Genomic DNA, 6,921 nt, shown 5'->3' with positions numbered 1-6,921 from the left:
GGAGGTTGCGGTGAGCTGAGATCGCGCCATTGCACTCCAGCCTGGGTAACAAGAGTGAAACTCCGTCTCAAAAAAAACAAAAAACAAAAAACAAAAACCATGAAGTCTTTTCTTTCTTTCTTTTTAATTTGAGATAGGGTTTGGCTGGATTGCAGTGGAACAATCATGGTTCACTGCAGCCTCAACCTCTCAGGTCAAGCACTCCACCTGCCTCAGCCTCTCAAAGTAGCTGCAATTACAGGCACCCGCCACCAGGCCCAGCTCATTTTTGCAGAGATAGCCCCTCGCTATGTTGCCCAGGCTGGCCTCAAACTGCAGGGCTCAAGGCAGCCTCCCACCTTGGCCTCTCAAAGTGCCGGGATGACCGTGTGAGCCACCACACCTGGTCTTTTAGCTCTCTTGGGTATACACCGGGAGTGGGACTGCTGGGTCAGGTTCTCCAGAAAACAGAACCCACAGAATGTGTATATGCATACACAGAGAGAGATTCATTTTAGGAAGTGGCCTCCAGGATTAGTGGACAATTAGCTGGTTCAGAGTCTGATGGGGGTGCCAGGCATGGTGGGGCATGCCTGTAATCCAGCACTTTGGGAGGCCAAGGTGGGAGGATTGCTTGAGTCCAGGAGTTTAAGACCAACCTGACCAACATAGGGAGACCCTGTCTCTAAAAAAAAAAAAAAAAAAAAAAAAAAAAAAATGCCGGGCATGGTGGCTCATGCCTGTAATTCCCACACTTTGGGAGGGCGAGGCAGGCAGATCACCTGTGGTCAGGAGTTCGAAACCAATATGTCAAAACGCTGTCTCAACTAAAAATTAGCCTGGCACGATGGTGGCACCTGTAATCGCAGCTACTCGGGAGGCTGAGGCAGGAGAATCATTTGAACCTGGGATGTGGAGGTTTCAGTGAGCCAAGATCGTGCCTTAATACCCCAGCCTGGGCAACAGACCGAGACTTCGTCTCAAAAACAACAAAAAACTTAACCATTAGGTAAATCTATAATGTGTGCTCTCCTTGTCATGAATGTCTTCACTTTTCTGATTCACCCTGTGTCCTACTAGAAGATCCACTGAGACCCACCCCGAGGCCCGCTCCTAAGAGACAGAAAGAACCTGCTTTAACTTCCCAAGAATCGTAATTACAGCATCTTCAGCTCTTCCCAAAAATGCCCTGAGGCACCTGCCCTGTCCTTAGCTGTCCCCTCTGGTTTCCTTGGGATCCTGTAAAATCTTCAGGACATTCTTCCAGCAGCCCCTGGGGCCCATTTTACGGTTCTTTGAACCCTGACGGAGTCCTCAATGGCCTGTTTCAGTGTCCCCCAGGAGCCTGCTCTGCTTTTCCTGCAAGTTTGACTACCATCACTGTGGGGTCCTCCTCTATAACCAGCCTTAGCTCTCATGTCCCCAGGGCCCTGCTGTAACATTACCAGGACATTCAGAAAGCTCCTTTTTTTTTCCTTTTTTAAAAGTGGGGTTTGACCATGTTGGCCAGGCTGGTCTTGAACTCCTGACCTCGTGATCTGCCTGCCTTGGCCTTCCAAAGTGCCGGGATTACAGGCATGAGCCACTGTGCCTGGCCTTCGGAAAGCTCCTTGAACCACCTACGATACTCACAGGTTTTGTGTTCTTGCTGGAGGCTCCAGGGAAGAATCTGTGTTTTTGCCTTTCCTAGCTTCTAGAGGGCACCAGCATTCCTTGGCTCATGGCCCACTCCTCTATCTTCAAGGCCAGCAGCAGGGCATCCTCTCCCCTCTCTGACCTGGATGTCCATCCTCAAGTCTTCTCTCTCCGACAGGGACCGCCTGCCTCCCTCTCTGAAGGAGCCCTGTGATTATGCTTCGGGCCACTTGGCTGATCCAAGATCATCTCCCCATTTGAAGACCTTTCACCTAATCACATCACAAAGTCCCTTTTCCTATACAAGGCCACAGTCACAGGTTTTGGGGGATTAGGGCATGGACATCTTTGAGGCCATGATTCAGCCCGCCGTGGTCATCGGGGATATCTTTCCTTGCCCCATTCTGATCGCCTGTCCTTGCTGTTACAATGGCCTGGGGCTTTAGCCAGGAGGCCTCCCAGGGGTCTGCCTAGACATTCCTCATCACAGCCCTCCTTCCTAAAACTGAAGAAAAAGGCCTCAGTCAAAGTTGCAGTGAGCCATGATAGTGTTACTGCACCTCAGCCTGGATGACTGCACAATACCCTGAAGAAAAAGAAAAATGTGGGGCCGGGCGCGGTGGCTCAAGCCTGTAATCCCAGCACTCTGGGAGGCCGAGGCGGGTGGATCACGAGGTCAAGAGATCGAGACCATCCTGGTCAACATGGTGAAACCCCATCTCTACTAAAACTACAAAAAATTAGCTGGGCATGGTGGTGTGTGCCTGTAATTCCAGCTACTCAGGAGGCTGAGGCAGGAGAATTGCCTGAACCCAGGAGGCGGAGGTTGCGGTGAGCCGAGATCGTGCCATTGCACTCCAGCCTGGGTAACATGAGTGAAACTCCGTCTCAAAAAAAAAAAAAAAGAAAAGAAAAAGAAAAATGTGGGCCGCGCACAGTGGCTCACGCCTGTAATCCCAGCACTTTGGGAGGCTGAGGCGGGCGGAACATGAGGTCAGGAGTTTGAGACCAGCCTGGCCAACATAGAGAAACCCCGTCTGAACTAAAAATGCAAAAAGTTGGCCGGGTGTGGTGACATGTGCCTGTAATCCCAGCTATTTGGGAGGCTGAGGCAGGAGAATCGCTTGAACCGGGAAGGCGGAGGTTGTGGTGAGCCAAGATCGTGCCATTGCACTCCAGCCTGGCAACAAGAGCAAATCTCCGTCTCAAAAAAAAAAAAAAAAAAAAGAAAAGAAAAAGAAAAAGGCCTCAAGGGCCCTTAAGGCCCCCTGGGAATCCCTTCTAGATGCCCTAGGGTCCTTCGCGGTCTGTGGAGCCCATTTACAGCATCACCTGGTTGTCATGAATCAAATCCTCAGGGTCCTGCTCTAATGATCCCTGAGTACACCCTCTCTCTTCCTGGGATCCTGCTCTCATGTCCCCAGGGCTCTATTAGAACCCCCTTAGACTGTCACTTGGGCTCCCCCAGGACAGCTATAATGTCTTGAGGACCCTACTATAATGCAATGGAAAGCCTGTGGCATGGCCAGGCGAGGTGGCTCACGCCTGTAATCACTTTGGGAGGCCGAAGCAGGTGGATCACCTGAGGTCAGGAGTTTGAGACCAGCCTGGCTAACGGGGTGAGAACCCTGTTTTGTAAAAACACAAAAATTAGTTGGGTGTGGTGGTGAGTGCCTGTGATCCCAGCTACTCAGAAGGCTTAAGCAGGAAAAACGCTTGAACCCCAGAGGCAGAGGTTTCAGTCAGCCGAGATCGCACCACTGCACTCCAGCCTGAGTGACTCCATCTCAAAAAGAAAAAAAAGAAAGCCAGCCCGTGGGAGTACACACTCAGCATAAAGCAAAAATGTGGTTCCCTTGGTTCCAGTTTCAACATGGTTCAAGCAGAGCACTCACCAGGCGCTGGTCCATTCTGATCCACTCCTCGGACGGCATGAGGAGCTGCCCTTAAAGCCGGCCCTGGACCCTGTTTCTGTGCCGCAAGTGACCCAGGCAGCTTTGAGCTGTGCACCCTCAACTTCCCTAACCTCTGCCCATCCTCTCTGCCGCTACGCAATAGTGCCCTCTACTGATCTGGGGGGGCAATCACGCCTGAATTCAAAAGCAAAACCTGACTCTTCGAGGTCCACCTCTCCCAGCCAAAGGTTCTTTATTTGTAAAATGGGGATAATAATTGTGACTTTATTAGGGTGGTGCAAAAGTAATTGAGGTTTCTATCATTAGAACCGCAATCACAGGCCTGTTGCAGTGGCTCACACCTGTAATTGCAGCACTTTGTAGACCATACCTGTAATCCCAGCTGAGGCAGGTAGATCACGAGATCAGGGGTTCAAGACCAGCCTGGCCAATATGGTGAAACCCCATCTCTACTAAAAATACAAAAGTTAGGCCGGGCGCAGTGGCTCAAGCCTGTAATCCCAGCACTCTGGGAGGCCGAGGCGGGTGTATCACGAGGTCAAGAGATCGAGACCATCCTGGTCAACATGGTGAAACCCCATCTCTACTAAAACTACAAAAAATTATCTGGGCATGGTGGCGCGTGCCTGTAATCCCAGCTACTCAGGAGGCTGAGGCAGGAGAATCGCCTGAACCCAGGAGGCGGAGGTTGCGGTGAGCCGAGATCGCGCCATTGCACTCCAGCCTGGGTAACAAGAGCGAAACTCCGTCTCAAAAAAAAAAAAAAAAATACAAAAGTTATCTGGGCGTGGTAGTGCCTGCCTGTAGTCTCAGCTACTCAGGAGGCTGAGGCAGAAAAATCGCTTGAACCCTGGAGGCAGAGGTTGCAGTGAGCCGAGATCGTGCCCCTCCAATCCCCCCCGGGCGACAGAGGGGGGCTCCTCTTAAAAAAAAAAAAAAAAAAGTCCAGGCCTGGTGGCTCATGCCTGTAATCCCAGCACTTTGGGAGGCCAAGGTGGGCAGATCACGAAGTCAGGAGATTGAGACCATCCTGGCTAACACAGTGAAACCCCGTCTCTACTAAAAATACAAAAAATTAGGCGGATGCTGTGGTGGGCGCTTGTAGTCCCAGCTACTTAGGAATCTGAGGCAGGAGAATCGCTTGAACCTGGGAGGCGGAGGTTGCAGTGAGCCGACTGCACCGCTGCAGTCCAGCCTGAGCCGCAGAGCGAGACTCTGTCTCAAAAAAAAAAAAAAAAATCACAATTGCTTTTGCACCCACCTACTTACTATCTCATTAGAGACTTTGATGGGCCAAAGGCTCCACATGGGGCACACAGGCCATCTGTAGTAGCCCCTGTTTGTGTTCACACCCCCACTCCCCAGCCAGGCTGGGGCCCCAGGGATCCCACTGGACTGTAGACTCTGACATCAGGTCCTGCCTGGAGCTGTCTTGCTCACTCCTGCACCGATTCCCAAGGAATAGCACAGCAAATATTTTCAGAAGGAATGACCTTCAGATGGCTTGATGTGCTCCTAAAACTCATCTAGAACGTCCTTGGTGCTCTGCTAGAATGTTCTAGCTAAATCTATACTGACCTCTGAAAAAACATCCATAGGTCTTTTATTTGTACTTTTTTTCTTGAGACAGGGTCTCATCTGTCACCCAGGCTGGAGTGCAGTGGTGTCATCCTAACCTGCTACAGACTCAGACCTCTGGGCTCAAGTGATCCTCCTGCCTCAGCCTCCCGAGTAGCTGGGACTACAGCCCAGCTAATTTTTTTTTTTTTTTTGAGATGGGGTCTCAATCTGTCACCCAGGCTGGAGTGCAGTGGTGTCATCCTAACCTGCTACAGACTCAGACCTCTGGGCTCAAGTGATCCTCCTGCCTCAGCCTCCCGAGTAGCTGGGACTACAGCCCAGCTAATTTTTTTTTTTTTTTTGAGATGGGGTCTCAATCTGTCACCCAGGCTGGAGTGCAGTGGTGTCATCCTAACCTGCTACAGACTCAGACCTCTGGGCTCAAGTGATCCTCCTGCCTCAGCCTCCCGAGTAGCTGGGACTACAGCCCAGCTAATTTTTTTTTTTTTTTTGAGATGGGGTCTCAATCTGTCACCCAGGCTGGAGTGCAGTGGCACGATCTCAGCTCACTGCAACCTCTACCTATCTCCCAGGATCAAGGAATCCTCCCACCTCAGCCTCTGGAGTAGCTGGGACTACAGGCACATCCCACCAGGCCCAGGTAATCTTTTGTATTTCTGGTGCAAATGGGTTTCGCCACGTTGCCCACGCTGATTTCAGGTGATCCCTGGCCTCCCAAAATGCTGAGATTACAGGTGTAAGCCACTGTGCCTGGCCTAATTTCTTTCTTTTTTTTTTTTTTGAGACTTTTTTTTTGAATTTCTGAGTCTTGCTCTGTCGCCCAGGCTGGAGTGCAGTAGCAAGATCTCAGCTCACTGCAACCTCCGCCTCCCTGGTTCAAGCCATTCTCCTGCCTCAGCCTCTCAAGTAGCTGGGACCACATGTGCACACCACCACGCCCAGCAAATTTTTGCAATTTTAGTAGAGAAGAGGTTTCACCATGTTAGCCAGGATGGTCTCGAATTCCTGTCCTAGTGATCTGCCCGCCTCAGTCTCCCAAAGTGCTGGGATTATAGGCATGAGCCACTTTGCCCTGCCATTTTTTTTTTTCAGTAGAGACGGGTGTCTCCCTGTATTGCTCAGGCTGGTCTCTAACTCCTGGCTCAAGCAATTCTCCTGCCTTGGCTTCCCTAAGTGTTAGGATTACAGGTGTGAGCCACCGCACCCGGCCTGACCACTATCCTTGTAAACCCAGAACCCTACTATAAAAGCATGCCTGGAGCTAACTTTCCTGTGAAAAGAGAATGCCTCTGGGACCTCCTATAATAGGCACTTGACAGGATATTCCAGAAGCATGCTAAAACATACTCAACATCCCGTGAGAAACTACCAGGGCTTGCTGTAACGGAGCCAGGATTCCACACCCATACAATAAATATTAAAGTAAAAATCCTAAATATATTACCAATAAGTGCAGAGTAGTGAAATAAAAATTTAACAAAAGAAAAAGAAAAAAAGAAATACAATAAAAATCCTGGGTCTGGCCAGGCGCGGTAGCTCATGCCTGTAATCCCAGCACTTTGGGATGTCAAGGTGGGTGAATCACGAGATCAGGAGTTTGAGACCATCCTGGCTAACACGGTGAAACCCTGTCTACTAAAAATACAAAAAAGTGGCTGGGCGTGGAGGCACACATCTGTAGTCCCAGCTACTCGGGAGGTGGAGGCAGGAGACTCCCTTGAACCCGGGAGGTGGAGGTTGCAGTGAGCCGAGATCGCACCACTGCACTCCAGCCTGGGCGACAGAGTGGCGAGACTCTGTCTCAAAAAAA

This window comes from Cebus imitator, unplaced genomic scaffold (assembly GCF_001604975.1).
Source record: "Cebus imitator isolate Cc_AM_T3 unplaced genomic scaffold, Cebus_imitator-1.0 Scaffold266, whole genome shotgun sequence".
Lineage (NCBI taxonomy): Eukaryota > Metazoa > Chordata > Mammalia > Primates > Cebidae > Cebus > Cebus imitator.
This window is presented reverse-complemented; position numbering follows the sequence as displayed.